The sequence below is a fragment of the Trematomus bernacchii genome, unplaced genomic scaffold (assembly GCF_902827165.1).
Source record: "Trematomus bernacchii unplaced genomic scaffold, fTreBer1.1, whole genome shotgun sequence".
NCBI classification, from domain to species: Eukaryota; Metazoa; Chordata; class Actinopteri; order Perciformes; family Nototheniidae; genus Trematomus; species Trematomus bernacchii.
In genome coordinates this window covers 1,967,019-1,986,392 of record NW_022987686.1, presented here as the reverse complement: position 1 = coordinate 1,986,392, position 19,374 = coordinate 1,967,019, and the positions used below count along the sequence as shown (strand labels likewise).

At 40.3% G+C, this 19,374-nt stretch overlaps 1 protein-coding gene across 2 annotated transcripts in view; it reads right to left on the bottom strand.

Annotated features, from left to right (window-relative positions):
* Window positions 1-17,141, bottom strand: part of LOC117488097 — a 38,149-nt gene extending 21,008 nt beyond the window's left edge. Inside the window, exons 1-2 of one of the 2 annotated variants that reach the window (XM_034136846.1) lie at window positions 17,064-17,141; window positions 5,663-5,701 (exon numbers count right to left, since the gene is read on the bottom strand). The gene's annotated coding sequence lies outside the window, so the exon portion shown is untranslated. The remainder of the gene's footprint in view (window positions 1-5,662; window positions 5,702-17,063) is intronic. The other variant, XM_034136847.1, reaches the window with a different exon arrangement.
* Window positions 17,142-19,374: the final 2,233 nt, after the last annotated feature.

Here is a 19,374-nt window from a genome sequence, read left to right as displayed (position 1 = left end):
GGTCGAAAACCTGACATCTTGGTGCCAGGATAACAACCTCCATCTCAACGTCAGCAAAACCAAGGAGCTGATTGTGGATTACAGGAAGCAGCAGGGAGAGGGACACGCCCCCATCGCCATCAATGGGACTACGGTGGAGAGAGTCAGCAGCTTCAGGTTCCTCGGTGTCCACATCACTGAGGACCTGACATGGACGGAGGTTCAACATGGACTCCAGGATACTCTGCAACTTCTACAGGTGCACCATAGAGAGTATCCTGACTGGCTGCATCACGGCCTGGTACGGCAGCTGCACCACCCTCAATCGTAAGGCTTTACAGAGGGTGGTGAAAACTGCACAGAACATCACCAGGATGGAGCTGCCATCCATGGAGGACCTTTACTCCCAGCGCCTCAGGAAGAAAGCCCTCAGGATTATAAAAGACCCCCATCACCCCAGCCACAAACTGTTCTGTCTGCTGCCGTCTGGCAGGCGTTAGCATCCTGACTAAAACCACCAGACCCAGGGACAGTTTCATCCCACAGGCAATAAGACTGTTAAACACCTGAACTGCTGAAGCAAAATCTGTTAAACAACTGAACAGTTGAAACAACATCCAAAATATTCATCTTAAAAATTATTTATCTATTTACCTATATATCCTATTTCAATGACTTGCATATACTGTAGACTCTTATTGCACTATTTCACTTTTTTAAAACTATTTTTCTTTTGTATTACTATTTACTTGCACTATATTTTTTCTGTTTATCTGTGTTATTGTGTTGCACTGTTGGAGAAGCCTGTGACAAAAGATTTTAATCGGCATAACTACACTGTAGCTATGTTCGTATGACTAAATAAAGAACCTTGAACCTTGACATCTAGTGGAGGGTTTGAGAACTGCACCATGCTAAGAGAGAAGCAAATAAAGAGCTAAGCATACATATACATTTGCCCATACATTTTAATAGATAGAATAGACAGAATATCAGTTTTTTGAAAGTTGTCAAAGCCGATATATTTCTGCTTTACTAAAATATTTACTTTAATTTGGTTTGTTCATTGGTTATGACCTATTTTTAACAGGTGGGAACTCTGTAGATTGGTTTCAAATCTTTGTTGGTGATCTATGAACCTGGGGAAATTGAAAATGGTTTGGCAAGCAGAAACATTCACACAGTAGGAGCACCTTTCTAACATTGACTTGCAGACCCTTTGACACATGGCTTAAACATCCCTCCTTTTTAGATGTTATTTCTAAAATGTCCTTTCATCCATTTCCATTCATCTGCATCAGTTATTAAAGAGTTATATGAATCTGGTAGATAAATAAAAAATAGCAGCCTGGAAATGCACTGTGTAGTCTGAAAGTAAATCATGTTTTTCATTTAACTCTACAGCTGCACTAAACAACATCACAATCTAATACAAGCTATTTCCAGTTCAAGGGAATGCACCTAATGGCTTTTACCACAGGATTACAGTTAACGCTGAAAGCACTGAAAGTGAAATTTTCTCAGCGATAAGTAGCCACCTATAACCCAACATGTGGGCCCAGCCTTTTCGAGCTGTAATGAGTTTAAGTCCCGTACTGGCCGACTGCGCTGTCTCATTGTTTGATAGTGTTATCCACACTCACTTACCCATTCTCTTAGGCACTGCAGGGCCTCGGGGACTACACTCGTTTGGTGTGTTTACCAATTCTCACAACCTAGCCGGCACTCTTGGGGCGTCTCTTGGAAATTACATTCTGGAAGGTCCCTCAGACTATTTAGCTGGATGGGTCATGATTGGAGGGCAGAACAAATCTATCAAGTACAACTTTCTACACATTATATGTATATGCAGTGAGACACATTTAAAAGTATATGGATAAAAGAGACAGGTAATATATTCCTGTAATTTCATGCTAGCAGGGCTACCAAGCTATCATCGCTTTTTTGTTCCAATGTTGTACATATTTGATTTTTTATTAAACTTGGTGTCCTGTTATTCAATATGTTAGGCTCCTTGTTTTTCTCTCTTTTATATTCACTGTGCCTTTGCAAAATTGTACAGTTCCCTAATGTGAGATGAAGGAAGGATTTCTGATGATAATGAATAAAGTTAGCAATATGTTGTAAGCCTTCATTGGTGGTTTTTTTTGTCCACTTGGGGGCAGCAGAAGGCAAGATCTAAACATATGATCTAAACACAGGACTGGTAAATAATCACCTGCTTCAGTTAAGTTGAAATGGCTAACTTTTTACCAAACAGCTTAGATATCAAGCGGTTACAGAGCAACATTAGCATTTGTATACTGTACAGCTGGGTTTACTGCTACCTGAAGAATGTATCTTAGTACAATAGAGTATCCCCTTCAGCAACTCCTCAAGGACATTTGGAGCTAGCTGCTAAATGCTCCATACACAAGCTAGTTTTGAACAACATTAACATTTTTTGCTATGTTCTGGTCTCTTCCAACTTCATAGGGAAATGATTGGCACTCTAGCTGCTTAATGCTCCACTATGATCACCAGTTTAAGGCTAACTTTGTCTGACTTAGATGCTAGGTAGTGAACAGTGGGCCTTCTTGCTGTTAAAAAATCAAAAATGAAAACCAAAATGATAAGCTTATGCTAACTTTGTAGATTTGAGGGGAACTGTTAAATGTTAAATGTTGAGTTTATATTATATACGTTACGATCAACAAAACCACCAGACTCATAATAAGCACTGACATGATATCCTGCATTTGAAAGGAATTGAATATGTTCCTATATCCAAATGTAGACAGTGGAATGGCCAACTTAATCTTTGGACTCCACCACATTTCTTCACATGAAATGCCAAACGTCTGTCTATTTGACCTATCTACCCGCTCTGAAGAATACAATGACTGACTGACTGCATGAGGCAAAAGGTAAAGAAAGAGTGTCAGGAGAAGGAGGGGTGGGGGTGAGGGGGAGTCTGATAGAGTGAAAGGCCATTATTAGACTCATTCTGCATTTTTGGTGGGAAGCGACTCTAGGAAATTGGAATCGTGCGACCTGCCAGCGACCGATAGGAGCCCTTTCAGTGAAATAAATAAACCAAAAATAAATAGATGACCCAGGTTATTTTTAAATTAAAACAATCAATCAAAGGGAAGGAAAGGGGGGGGGGGGGGGAAAGGCAGGCGGAGTGTGCAGAGACTGGCCATTAAGACAGTGGTGGGGTTGTTATTTCCGCACCTGTGGAAGGGCATTGCTCAGGCGTGTGAGCAAAGCTGAATATGAATGCAGTCAGACATACTGGACACAAGCCACAGCCATTATCTGCCACACACACACACACACACACACACACACACACACACACACACACACACACACACACACACACACACACACACACACACACACACACACACACACACACACACACACACACACACACACACACACACACACACACACACACACACACACACACACACACACACACACACACACACACACACACACACACACACACACACACACACACACACACACACACACACACAGCACTAGTTGTTGGGGAGCTCTTTTAATCTCAATGCAGTAAATGTCTCCACTCACTCTGCGATATGTCAAGCTGAATGAATTATGCGCAATAGGCTTTATTTTTCTTATCCATATTTTAGGAGAATTCTCACCACATGTTGCCATTTTTGAATAAGCAAAACAATGAGGTAAGAATTGACGTTTAAGTACGGTTTACTGGAATACCTTTAAGCTTCACTCTGTGGGATCAATGTTCCCAGATAAAGCAGCTTGCTGTAATGGAGTCCCATGTGTGACCTTATCACCCTGTCACACATTCGCCATAACAAGGCGGTTGATGTTATTGTAAACAACTGATATTGTTAGTCCCCTCAGCCTTCTGTCCTCTCCACACAGCGACGGCCTAATTAAAGATGGATTTAGATGCTGGCATTTGGGTTTGTGTGGGCTGAATGATGCTTTCTGGGAAATGACCACATTAACGTGATGATTCCTCTCTCTGTCTTACCCCCTCCCTCCTCTTCCTCTCCCTCTATATCTGCCCTCTTTCCATTTCCCACCATGAATGTGATACAGCCAGTGATCCATGCAGATGTGAGCCCCCCCCCACGCTGAGGCCTGTCTAATTGTTATCATATTTTGTCATCTGCGGCCTGTTATTTTAGCCATCGGTTAGGGATGCATATAAATACCCACTGACGTTTATTGAATGTCAAAGGCCACTGGGCGGCTGATTGATTTTGACCCCTTTTCCCGTGATGTCAGAATGTGATTTGTTGCCACATCATGGCAATCTTAAAAAGCTATTTTCCCCGCCAGTGGAAATACTAACTATCACTCTGGGAGGAAAGCGAGACTCATATAATTCCAGATTAAGATTAATGGGCATTTTAGGAAGCCTGCCAGAAACTATGAAGATCTTTTTTTGGATACATTTAAAATAGAAAAGGGAATGTCACAGACGGCAATAATTAATAGAATTTGGGTAAAACTTTTCAAAGGTGTGTGTTCGAGCATGTAATGATGCAGAGCTGGAGCTTGCAGCACAGAAAATAATAGTCCTTCGGATTAATATCCAGAGTTGTGCAGACTTTTTCATATGCTTTCCTCGTTATCATTAGAATATTTAATAAAGTGAATATCAATATGGCTGGCAATTACATTTTATCATCCACCTTCGAAACCTCTCCGAAGAAGTCTATACAAATGAATCATACATAACCGTGTTACATAACTGGTCTATATTGAGGAAAGTTAACTTTTATTTCAGACTTTGATTTTTCTGTGTAGGTGTAAAGTTTTCTACATAACTTCACACAAAGATTTATTATAATTTCTAAAACAAAGCATTCAACTAACTTTTTAGATCTAATTAAAATGACAACATTTTTTTCAGTTTAGCAAATCAGAGGCAAATGAGAAACTGCTGTATCTTACTTGCTAATATCCATTAATGCAACACAACTAAGTTATTTCAGGGCCAGAAAATACAAATCGGAATCTACAAATGAGCCCCTTTAATAACTTATCCCCAAGTATATAACACTCAGCTTAAGAAGTTTCATCCATAGCTATTTACAACGGAAAGAAATAATGACCTTGCCCTGTGCAATGCAACAATGTATATTGTATTGAACTTTAAAAAATTATTTAATTTCAGGTCATACAATTCAATAGTGTGCACATACAAAGAAATTGTGGCCTTGTTATACATTTTTTTTCTTTGTTGGCCACACAAGGGCAGAAAATGATTTGTTGTGTACCAAATGGAAACTCTCCGAACAAACTTCTAACCAAAAATATAAAACCTAAATCAAATCAGATGTAGGCGAGACATGCCTTTTCCTAACCAACCACAGGAAGAAGCTTCAGTTATGGACACATAGACCCAGAAGTGTTTATCAAGTATGACTCAACTATTGTCAAGAGCAAGGAGATAGAGAAAATAATACTATTTTTAAAAGGTCAGAAGTTTTTTCAGTAAAAGAAAAAGACATCTACTTTATAATTACTGACAGATACAACTGCAGTTGTCCATTAGGACTTTGGACAGCTTTGTTTCTTCAACTTTGTTTCCTTTGAGCTTCCTGCCTTTGGAAATATCATTAAGGCCAATCAATTGTGCAGCACGGCGGCGAAACACAAGACACCACACACTCCGGCAAGCTATTACCTGCTCATCCACCCACGTCGTCTGTCTCATCACTTCTTCCTGCGGACGGCGATATAAGAGGAAGAGCAAAATGACATTTGAGAACACACATTAATGAGTGTCGAAAGAAATGAAGACACGCAACAGAGGTCAAGCATGTAATGAGTGTCCTTAAATTCAGTGGCGTGTGTGGGCGGTGCAAGTAGCCTTCAAACTTTATTTACCATGTGTCAACATTTTCAGTGGGCATTATTGTCAGGAAATGTCAGCTGTTAGTGTTTTTGGTTCAGTTATTTCGCTATACAACCATTAAATCAGTCATGGGCTGTCGGCTGGACCTAAACAGCCTATTTGTTTGCATGCTATGATGGCTAAATTATTCACATTAAACTGATATACTTTACACTGCATTAATTAGGGATGCTGTTTAAATAGTTTCAAAGACACTTGTTTCAAGCCAGATACGTATTTGAAAATAACATTACAAGAGTCAGCTGGCGTTGCTGTGCTCTGCTAGTTATTAGTGTTGCTCAAACAGAAAGCTGACTCCTACCCTTAACAGTTGGGAGATGAAACATTATTCGACATTCAAATAATATGAAAATATTGGCAGGAATGTATTGTGTGTATAATTGTGTTAACCCTTGTGCCTCGCTAGGGATGATTTGGGCTTTTGAGGTCTTTTCAAACATTTTGTCTGTGTTAATGCAAATGGCTAAAAGATTGGCAAGTGTGAGAGTCTTTAATAAACTGCCAAAACACAAAAAGACCCCAAAGGACCAACATGTCCCTATTCAAACACACGGTTTGATCCCACAAACATTACTGTATATTATCAAACAATCTATTATATCAGGCTTTCAATCTACAGCCTTTCCTTCCACCAGATCTGGCCTATGGGGCAAATCTGAGAATCAAATCATGCTATTCCCCCTCAAGGCTTATAGCTGCTGCATTTAGTATAGATAACTTTATTTTGATGTTTTTCCAGATAAAAACATTGGGGTTATGTAACCAAAGGGCATTTTAAATTATAACATTGTGAATACAAATACATATTTAGTAGTTAGAATCAGCACTGATGTTGGTTAAAAAAGGAATTTAGTGAAAGATGATGAATATTTCAGCATTCTTTGGAAATTGACCTTTTTGTCCTAATTTTACATTGGAAAAAAATACAGAAATTATTTAAGAATTAAAAAAAATGAAAGTTAGGAGACCCAAAACCTTTTTTTCCCCTTAAATTGCCCCCATCATAAGTTTGTATGTCTAAAGGACACATTGTCATTTATCCGTTGAATCTGACTATCTACAGACTACCATTAAAGTGTTGTGGGTTCAAAGAAACCAGAAGTGATTTTGAAGGTAACTCTTGTTTGTCCGTTTCCTGTGTTTTATCAGAAAAGTTGCAGCGTGCTCTGTTAGCAGTAGTAAAAAAGACAGCCAGTAATATTGAGATGTTATCATTCGTCTCCAGCACTGAGTTATGAATCATTGTTTCCTCAGATAGTCAGCTCCAGCAGAGAACATTGCTTTCATCGCTCCAGAAAAGTGGGCCCAGCCTCCACCTGTACCCAATCCCAGAGCCTTCTCTGGGGTACACAGTCTGCTCCCTCTTCTAACTGTAATAAGACGGAAACTCTTACACTCTGTAGAGCAGGATGAAAATAGACACATGCTAGACAGGAACACTTTAATCTTTTCCCTCTCTCCTTCTGCCACTGTCACACAGCTGCTCAATATCTTGGGGTATAGGAGTATGGGATTTGAAAACCTATATCTGCGAGACAGAACTATTTTGTGTTTCGCTGCAGTCATACATTTTGCATGTGGGAGCGCCGCTTACTGAGGGATCTCTGCAGGCTGGGGCTGCTATTAAATAGAACCACAGCTCCTCAGGCCACTCGGGGGGGGGGGGGGTAGAGAGGCCTTTCTGTAGGAGGAGAGTGACCATGTGCAATCTGTTCAGCACAGCGCCGCTGGAGGTGCAAGCCAAAGCCTGGTTTGGTATTCAAAGCAGAAGGCCTTAATGCATTGATCCATGAAGGGACGGGCAGCACAGACAGAGTCGCACATGACTATAAATCCACAGCCAGTGAGCTATTAGGTGGTAATAGCAATGACCGGAGAGGTGCATACGTCTACATGCAAACAACGTCCGGACAGGGTGTGTGTATTCTGAGCGTTAAACACGGGTACAAACACAAGTGCAAACTGCATGCATACACATGTGTTACTGCTCACTGCACAGATTAGAGCACTCCGTACGCATACGAAATTAAACTTAATGACAAAAGTATTAGTTTTAATTGACTTAAAGTAACAAGAGTAAAAGTATTCATGATGTTAGATGGCTCATTTTTGATGTATATATAATATAATTGTGTTATACAATTTATGCATATCAATATTGCACTTCTGGGTAGAGATAGATAGATTTTGTAAAAATAAACTTGATCTACAAAATAGTTAACCCTATAAAGTAAATGTATTAATGTGAAAGTATAAAGTAGCATAATGTGAAAATACTAGAGTAAATAACCAAAAAGTACTAACTGACATTCCATCACTGCTGAACACACACATGCAGAAACACACACAATCAAAGGGTTAAGGGGGTCTCTTGGTTAACTGGTGGGCTCTCATTTGAGCCGCTGTAAATTAAATACTTTGTTGTGTGTGAATGTTTTATAGATTCATGAGAAAAACTGACTTCCACTGCCTGTTCCAACTGCCCCCCCCCCCGTCCCCAACTCTCTCTCTCTCTTTGCTACTATCTCACACACACTGGGCGTAATCACAGCCCTTCTTCTTCTCTCCCTCTAACACACGTGTGTGCACACGCCGAGAGAGGGCGAGCGAGAGAAAAAGGTCATCATATTCTGTGTGATCATGCCTTCAAATCTTTGCCCTGCCCACCTGCAGCCTCCCACGGGATCATGGGAAATAAATGACAGCCCTTTCCTTCGTAATGGTTTACACATGATCGAAGGCGATGTCAACCCTTCAGCCGGAGAGGGGGAAGTTCGGCGGTCCATGGATTAGTGTGCCAGGCTTGGCGTCTTAGTTTATGAGCGGCCAGGAAAAATGCCCCATTTTTTGGCCACAAATTACCTCCGGGCTCCCCTTCTCCTCCCACCCATGCCGGACTGGCTGGATTTATGGCACCCGGCTAACACCTGACACCGAGAATTTACTTTGGAGGGCTCAGTTTCTCTCCCTGGCTGAGGAAAGGTTTGAGTATAACTGCATGTGTGGAGGAAGACACACAGTTCACAGAAAACACATTTTACATGTGCTTCGATGGTAACTATGTACACTGTATATACTGGATAAAGCAATCAAAGCATGCTGTTTGTATTTAAAGCCATTTTTCAAACACACTTTACAGAGCACACAGAAGGAATGAAGGTGGAGGCAATAAAGCAGAAGCCTTAATGTATTATGTTCATTTTCTATTCTATAAATAAGTATAAGTCTTGTGTGAAATGTCCTTGATAGTTTTCATCATATTAAGTCAACTGTATCCTGTTTTTTTTAAAGCAAGGTCTAAAAGTCTTGGCATTTAAGTTTTTATCTTGGTCAACAAAATAAATATGCTAGTATTGTTTTGGAACAATTTGAACATTTTAGTAAATCTATTTCAGCCAAAATCTGATATATATTATATTAGCCAAACTTATGTTTTTGTATTTGATGTTATCATTATGTGATGATAAACATGTTGAATAATTAAGTGTGTGGTGCTCATTAGTGATGCGTTGTTAAGGTCGTTAGCACCCGTTGTTGCATTGCGATGCATTTCACTATCAGGTGCAAATCAGGTTAAAAATGCAAATCACAATGGCACATTCTGAAATTGTTTCTCCTACCTTCAACACTATTTCTACATGATAAAACACACAAGTTAATACATGACATACAAATAGTATTCCAAACAATTATGGCACTTTGCAGCTCGACAGGGGGCTTGTATATGATAAACGCTGCAGGCAATTTGCAACGACCTGACAAGCATTTAATGCATTTCAGGAGCAAGCAGACATGTTTGAAGTCTCACACACACACGGAAATGCCATGAAGAGAGGTGACGATCCCACAGGTGTCAGAGTGCTATCTCCTCGCTGTCAGCAGACAGGCTCTGCTCCATTGCGTTTTGTCACGCACACTGACCCTCTTTGTCTCCCCCTAAGCCTCACACTCAGCTCTCCTCTGGACACTAAAAGGCTGTTCGTCTCATCCCTCCTTCTGTCAGACACACGAAAACGATGCTAGATGTTTTAGGCTTCTGATAGTATGGCATGTTGAAAGCGATTTATTGTTTTCTTTAAGATCTGGATTGGAGGACTTTTACATAAAATAGAACCCAGTTTCATTCAAGCCCTCGCTGAATGTGTTGACAACATTTTGAGTTCACCTTTCGCCGCATAGGAAGCTCTCTGTATTTCAAGTATTTTAATGGCGTTCTTGCAAATGTCCCACTCTACCACATTGGCGATGTGTTTTACGTCAACTAGCCAGAGCTAAAGGGGGGAGAAAGCGGGGAGAGACTATAGCAATCGAGCAGAATCTGGGAGTTAGGTAAAAGCGAAGGTGCACAATCTTTAAAAGCTTCCTAGAAAACACTATGCAGTTGATGCTCCAGATAGAAAAGTAACTAAGCCTTAGGTAAAAAAGAAAGGAGATATCATATCGTCATAAGCACGTGTCGATACCGCTATGTACTTACTGTCCTTGCCAGAGGGGGGAGACACATTTCTGCACTCCAGCTAAAAGCATTTAATATTAGAGGAAACTCTCATCCATGCTGAGGTTAGGGAAGGGGCTGACAAATGGATAAAAGTACTAATGAAAAGGGAAAAGAAGAAGGTGCCCCGTCTTCATTGCTCCCAGTATGTATATTAAAACTCTTCCCTCACTCTACGATCGCACAGCGAGGGGAGAAGCCTCCGACACAGCGGTGGCTTTCTCTTTCTTTCAGCCCCCCAAACTATGCTACCTTCAATCAAACCACACAAAAGCACACAGTCAAAAAGGATTGAGTCAGAGATGGAAATCCATTCTTCATTCACAGCCTGTAGACAGGGGAGCTGCTCGAGGATTCTCTGCAGACGCCGTGTGAGTATTGCTCCATTTCTCCATCCATAATCCTCATCTTTCTATTAGGAGTCTAACAATTTATTAAGATTAGATGAAACTTTAATGATCCCTGTCGGAAAATGGGTCGATGCAGCGGCAAAAGGGATAAAGTAAAGTGACTAGGGAACACGCTGATAAAGGATCATATTAAAATTAATCTAACAAATAGAACATTTAACTTTGGGAACAATGTTGATGTATGATTCTGAATAAAAAAAGACCTTGCATTTCAGTTTCTAGATATATACTTTTATTTTCAGGTCACTATGGTAAAACATATCTCATCTATTAGTAGCAGATAACGTACAAATCATGTCTTTAAAATCAAAATGCTTTCAGAGTGTCTCAGGAGAAATGTAATGTATCGCTTGTTTTTCAAGAACAGGTTTTAATTTGAGCTGAGCAGTAATCAATCTTATTCGATTTACCACTGTGCATTTCATATTCACACTGCATTAATAATAATATGTGTTAATGTCAGTGTCTATTCAAAGTTATATGGAAACACAGGAAGAAAAAACCCTAAGATTTCGAGATGTAATTGCACAAAATGTCGATTTGTTTACTCGTGCATTTGAATCTGCTAATCATAAAGAATTAAATAAGATCTATAGCGAAATACAAATATTTTAAACATGAACATTTTTCGCGAAATTTTGAATTTTTCGGGCACATTTTACGAAATTATTACAGAATTTTTAAATTGTCAAATATGACCAGGTTCTGTGCAAGGATTACAGAGCATGTTTATGAGGGATTGCTTTCACACAGCTGTTATTATGGTAATAGCCAAGAGGGTAGCTAGTAGCTAACAATCAAAACAGTAAGAACAGTACCGACAACGACAATGGTTCTGAGCTCACGACGTTAACCTGAGAGGGAACTGGTGGGTGGGCGTTACACTTCCGATACCACGTTGTCAACAGTAACAGCTGTACTACATACCAGCTATGTAAATAAAGTATAGAGAAGAATCACAACACAGAGAAAGTGTGACTGAATTCTCTGCTTATGTAACCAAAACACTACTATACAGGAGGCGTGTGGCGTAATGGATTGTCCGTAGGTGACGTAGGTTCTAACCCCACTGCAGTCAGCATGTCGTTGTGTCCCTGGGCAAGACACTTCACCCCAAATTGCTCCTGTGGGGATTGTCCACAGTATTGAGTATGAAAGTTGCTTTGGATAAAAGCGTCTAACAAGTAACATGTAACATGTTAACAAAGCAAGGTTTTTGCTGCTATATTGAGCTAAAAAGGATGCTTAAACCATAAGGTAGACTTCATCTGTCTTTTATATCTATCAATCTGCACCCATCTGTCCCCGCAGCACCCTCTGCACCCTTCCCTCCAGACCTCCTCAGTGCCTGCTCATCCCTATCACACAGCTCCATCAGATGCAGACCGGCGCTCCAGCGAGAAGCCATGCAACCATCCAAGTGAACATAATCAATTCCGCCTTCGATGGAGCACAATGCGAGCGTTACGGCCCCTCACCCTGCCATCCATCCGGCCCCCCCCTCACCCCGGCAGCAGCAGGCTGTGCCACACAGATGGGCCTCTGCTCTGCCATGAAATGAGCTCCGTTTGTGCGCTGTACATATTGTGTATGTATTTCTTTTTGACACACACCAGGTGAAGGTGATGACAATGTGTGATATATTCAGGTGGGGATACAGATGAGTCCTCAGGAGACAAACTGGTGTGGTTTCGCCTTCCTGTCCGTCAAACTGAGGTGGTTCTGCTGTCTGCTCGTGTCAATCACTTACATGGCCACCAAAGGATAACAAGGATAATACTGATGCTTTTTCAAGTTGTCGTGGTTTCCAGTTTGTCTCCACTCAGTCAGCATAGTTGGAGAAATCAGGCTTTGTTTTTATTTTTCTTCAGAAGAAACTGCTTGATGCTATTTCTTGCTGCTACTACCAAGGCTTTTACATTTCCTGAGCTGGATAATCTATCACAGAACATTTGCCTTTGTTCAAACGTCCCTTTTATTTTTGATCTCATTGTGACCAAATTGATTGTTTTCATATCAGAGAATGCACATTGGACCTAATGTTATTTTAGGCTCACTGGCTGAAAGTGAAAAAGCTGAAAATGTTCCTGTCACGATGTACAGTACTTTACAAAGTAGGATAATTATGTTTTTCCACATTTACTGACATGAGTTTTTAGAAAAGCGCTATACAAGTCTCATCTATTATTATTATTATTTTTTGGGATTTTATTATTTTGTTGTCGCTTCCAATCTTCTACACCAGGGGTTTTCAAAGTGTGGGAAGGTGAGCCTCCCCTCAGAGAACATAAGAACAGCCGCGCCCCCCCCTCCCAATTATTATTGCTATTATTATTATTATTGCTATAATGCAGGGGTATTATTATCCAGTGGAATGCCCTTACCTACTGGCCTAGTTCAATCAAAGTGGTTACTTTCTTTTGGCTGGGCAGTGTAGTTTGTACTTTCTCAGGACTTACAACTTTTTTTTGGGGGCAGACCCCCACAAAGAAAAAAAAATATTTACACACGTAAGGTCATCATCTTAACAGTTTGTTATGCTCATCGAGTCATCCGTGAGCAGATCATCAAGTTGGCATGCTTATAACAGCTGAATGCAGCGATTACCATTCTGTTCAGCAAAACGCCTCACAAACGTATTAAGATCTAAAGCTTTAGTGCGTTTTGATTCAATGCTGAGTGCAGCCAAACTTGACAGTCTCTTCTCTGTCATTGTAGACCGCAAATACCTAATTCCTTCCGTCTACTTGGGTCCGAATGCTTCTCGTTTTGCGCCGTCCCCCCGTTAAAATGAAATCGCAGCCAATCACATTTCCGCGTCACAGGCTCGCGTCTTGTGCTGCATTCACTTGCACTCGGACATTAGAGATTTTCTCTCATAAATGTCCGATGAGCCACAACTTTTATTTCAAAACAAAGCTGCCAACTGAGGTGGCAGCTGGGGTGGCAAGGCTATTGTTAGGGTGGCAGTTGCCACCCCGGTAGATCCGCCCCTGCTTGACCGGTACTTGCTTTTGATCAAAGTCAATGTGGAAAACCCGCACTCACACAGGTAGGCGGAGGTGAAGGGAATGAGCACTTTTACAGCCTTTTTGGCGAGGTGGGGGAACTCTGTCTCCACAGACAGCCAAAAGTGTGCAAGTGACATTTTCTGCCAAACGCTGTCTCCTCTCTCACTTTAGGTAACTTCACTAAAAATCGATCCATGTTGCCGCTCACATAAAGTTAGCTGAAGTTAACTAGCTAGATTTCACTGTTTCTCGTTATCTTTTTCTCATGCTGCGCCTCCCCCTGAAGCTCTCACACTTTGAAAACCGCTGTTCTACACTAACAGAAAAGTAACTCACTAAAACTGAAGTCTTCACTAGCACAAAGTTGGCATTCAAAACATTTAAATATATTAGTGACTTAAATATTGTAGGGCCATCATAAGTTCATTATTATGAATATATATATGATGTAGTACCTGCAATACTAACTCAATTTAGCCTCAGTTAGCATTTAGCACAAGCATAGCGCTTCATCAATGGCAAATGTGAGTATCTTTGCACTTCCTGATCCCATCTACTCTACTTCTCTTTCTACGATATGCAATAAATCTGTAAATACTCCCCTCTCGAGTTTAAAAGCGTAACGCATCTCAGAAAAGCATGTGCATGTGGCTAAATGAGAAAACTTAACCTCATAATGCCAAACACTAGTCATGTGACTGTGGTGTAGTTTGTTGATATGCTAATGTAAGCTATTTACTTTTACATTACTGTACTAAATATATATTTTATTCCTATTTTATTTCTAAATAAATGGGTATATTTCAAACATATTCGATCTAAATATTGCTATATGTTTTATGTTATTATAGTTTTCTTAAAATTGTTTTTAATCAATGTTTTAATTATTTGTATGTTTATGTATACACCAAAAACACCAAGACAAATTCCTCGTATGTGTTAACCTAATTGGCAATAAACCTGTTTTTGATTCCGATTCTGAAATAGACACCTGTGAACAATTTTTAAGATGATTTAAAGAACATGTAAGCAGAGATGGGGTCGTTACTAAAAAAAAGTAATATATTACATATTACATATTACTTTAAAAAAAAGTAATATATTACACTACTTCGTTACTCTCTACATAAAGTAACTCGTTACTTTACTCGTTACTTTACTCGCAGGGCCGGCCCGCCCCTCCCTACAGGCAGATCACGCAGACTGCTAAAGTTTCAAATGTTCTCTTTAGTTCAGTTTCCATTGTCGCATAAGACTGATCCAGATAGCTCTGACCATGGCTGTCCTCTGTCTCCTGCTATCTGTATTTTGCGCAGTATATCTCTGAACGATGCGATGGTGATTCCACTGTGCAAATGGGCAACATTACCTCTACTATGAAGGATGCTACAAGCCTGTCCATCTCTGCTTTGGTTACCGGTCCTCCAAATTCTAATTTGTGCTGCTTCGGAGTCGGCGGCGGCGACTCACAACATCCTCACTCTGGGTTCGGGGGTCCGGTCCTTAGCTATTAGCTTCACCTTAGCATGTGTTCTTTGCAGGTGTTTGTTGAGGTTTGACGTGGTGTTTGCAGCAGTGTATAACAGCTTCTGGCCTGGACACAGTTTGCACCTCACCGTCACATTCCTGTCTATTCTTCGGACGAACTCAAAATAATGGGCATACCTCCACCCCTCGAAAGTTATCGCTGACTCTGCCATGTTTATGCAGCACTGCCCGTGGAGATGTGGCAGATTAGTCGCGCAGATTACGTACATATAAACCTGCGGCGGAAACCCCTCTTGTCTGTCAGTGTGATTATGACTGATTTTATAAAAGTAACGAAGTAACGCGTGTCGGGGCAATGTTAGTAACTGTAGTGTGATTACTGAATTATAAAAGTAACGCGTTACACTACTCCGTTACCGACAAAAGTAATATTATTACAGTTACTTTGTAACGCGTTACACCCAACTCTGCATGTAAGACTGCGCTTCCCAAACAGTGTTGAGAAAAAGCAAAGAAATGCAAAATACGTAGTTTTGGTAAAAGAAAGTATTGATTAAAGTTGAAAAAATCCAACAAAGGATCACAAAGATATGTTTTCCCTGAGCCATACTATGAATAAGGATTCTAACACTATCACACATTGCTTAACCACACACCTCGCTCCTGTCCACTCGTGGCACTGCTGACACATCTGAGGCCTGTCACCCACACAGCAGATATCTCCCTGCTCATAAATCAGCGGTGTACTGTACGTTAACTTCCACAACCCCGGCACACTATGCACTCCCCGAAGGAGGGAGCTCTGTCACAATTTTCTGAGGAGCTCGGTGTGCTGTGTAGTTATTTCTCTGCCCAGAAACTGATACATATAATTATGACGGCGAAACGCATGGGGAAATGGTGGGGTAGGTGACACGTCGATGTTTACTCTGTACAGCTGCTGTCAGCGAGCAGGGAAACAAGGCGTGGTGTAAATAAACACGGTGAGCAGTAGTCGCACCTTTTGAGCTCAAAGGAGAGGAAAGTAAATCTTACGTAAGAAGAGACAAAAAGAAAAAGGGGAAGGAAATAAATGCAAGGAGGTCCAGAGTTACTTTTCCACCAGAAATATTTGGAGAACTGGTAAATAAAAACTTTGTAAAGCGTCTATAAACAATATTTAGATCGAGTTATCAATGATTAATAATTAGATTATTGTAAAACTATCTATGTAATGTTTAACAAACTATTTCTTACTTTATTACAAATCATTTCCCCCCCATTAACCAACAAAAAAACACTATAACGTGCACCAAGAACATAGTTTACTAATGTATTCAAACACTATTTAATTTGGAAACATATATTTCATATTACCCAAGCTTGTGATAAAATGATAACAAAATTAAATATATTGCTTCACTATAATTCATAAGCATTTAAAAAAGAAAACTTCTAGTGTTTTGTGAGAAAACCTTTCTGCTGGGAACATTGTTATTCAAGTTTCAGTTAATACAAGCTAAAAACAACTAAAAATACTAAGAGTTGGCTTGAGAAAACAACTTATTTGTGTCAGAGACATTTAAATGAGGAACTGTCTGACTGTAACTCTTACACTACACTTGCGCTAGCCCATGCTCTCATTTCACTACCACATAAAAAATTCAAGACCCTGTTGCATAAATCCAAGCATTGTTAAATATAGCAAGGGCTCCCAGACATAGGACTTCAGTGCTGCTGTTATCACAGAAGGCATTACACAGGCTTACAGCAACATATCATCTGACCTCATTCGTTCCTGTGAGTCCTCGTGCGCCCTCAGATTGCAGTCTGCTGGTTACCTGACTGACATGAGAGGAAGTCAGCAGGCGGCAGAGTGTGCTCCATCTCTGGAATCGACTCTCCCCGTGTGATTAGGGAAGCAAATTCTGCGGAAGCCCTAAAATCCAGACTCACAGTTTATCTTTTTTCCACTTCCTGGCAGGGGAGTTTTACAGTTCCTTCTTCTACCTCAGCTCAGCATTAATACAGAGCCCAGTTAGGGCTGCCTCCTGGTTACTGCTATATGTGTTTGCGTGCATGTGGCTGGATTTGTTATGAGTATGTGTGGGGCTCTGCTCATCTTTTTCAGACCTGGTATAATGGTACTGGCAGTGAATACAAATTGTCAAGGTGCTGAATCCACCGCTGTATGCTAAGTCATATCTCGTTGTCATGACATGTTTATCTAGCTGGGGTTACTGCTGGGGTTACATTGGGATTTTTGAGGAGGGGGATAGTCCAATGAGGATAGAGGTTGTTCCAGCAAAATACACTTTTCACAGTGTTGATAGAGACTATTATTTTCAGTAGTAGGTACTTCTGGTAAAAACTGGACTCTATGAGCAAGGTTTTTTGAAAATTAATAATGCCAAGAGATTTATTTTTATTTGTTGTATGCTGCTCAACAATCTAAGGGTAACTTTTAGGCCCAGTAAAATAAATAAATAGTGTTTTCATGATAGGAAATATTATATTTTCTCCCTTTTTATTTGCTTTAAATGATCATATAAGTTCCACGCTGCAAATACAGCAGCACATCTGAAAACTCCCACCTTACACTGCGGAAGAAAATATTGAGATTTTCCAGAAGAAAACGCAATATTTTGACTTTTCAAACACATAAAGATATCCTGGCAGCGTTGACAGCGCTGTACTCATCCTGAGCATGGATGTTTTTTCCCTTTATAACTTAATTGTACAAACATGGAGTCTCTGAGCAACAGCTTACCTTAGCATTCCAATCAATAAGACTATCTCAAGATCACAATATCAGATTAGAAGATTTGAATAATGAATCAAGTTGCTGTGCCGCATGCAGACATTACGCACAACCCTTCTTTCAATTTGGAGACACAAGAATCGATCCTGCCACAGCTATTTAATAAAGTTAACGGATAGAAGCTTCTACATTTGATCGGTCGGTGTGAACAAGTGTTGAACAGAACTCTAAAGGCCGGACGATTAGAAACAAGTATTTTCTATGTCCATGGTGCATTGTTAAACTGCTAAAAGTAAACACTAGCTCAAGGTGTTAGTATAAATATAGAGATGGTTTATGTTGCTTGGCAGTTGGAAACTCCTGCTTTCTGGCTTCAGCAGACACCCTGAGAAACAGTGGCAAAGAAGCTAAAGGTAGGAATTAAGGAAACAATGGGAAAAGTTGGGTTCAGCCGAGTTAATGCACAGTAAGACCTTGGTGTCACCGGAACAGAAAGCTCTCAGCAGGACTTATTCTGCCATACAAAGGTCTGCGTCTTCCCATTGTGCTTTAAGACAGCTGCTTATTCCGTCTTCGCTTTCCGACAGTTCTTTCACAACAACTCCCTGAAAGAATGTAGACCCGAGATATGTGACATTTTCAACGTTTTCACTGCATAATTACTTTCAGTTCAGCGCTAAAAGCAGCTGCTGCATCTATGAGACTCATTTTATCTTTGGTTGCGTACATTCTGAAGTCCTGATGTTGTATCCATATTCAAAAGTGCCGTGTTTAGCTGCTCACAGAGAGATAAATACCTGCCAGCTCCAGTGTGATTTGTCAAAGCAATTTATGTTTTGGTGGGAGTCTATTCCTCGTCTCAAACAAGCCAAACTACACAAGATTTTAAATAGATTCTGTCAAAGAACACTCTTTTACATCATAAAATAGGTTCAAGAATGCTAATTCTCTTAGCATTTCCCAACAAATTTGAAAGCTCAAGTTAGAAAAATGCACATATTTTTAGAATATACTTTGGGTTGTCTTTGATTTGGCCATAAACGTTCAGTTGAAAGTGTGATAAGGAAAAATGGTTTTGGTTTGGACCGTTGACTGCCATTCATTCCTGTCTGCCCTTGTGAGCTAAAGGTAAGTATTTAAGATAAGTGGCTTAGCCTGATTACCGTTTAATAACTAAGAGGTGTCATAATTACATTTCCATCAATCACGCTACCCCGCCTCTAACAAATGTCTGAATCATCTGAATCATTATGCAAATGAATAAGTAATATTCTCTGAATAAATTGGTCTATTACCCCGAGGTACATGCTCTATCTGGTGCAGCTCAGTGGCGCCGG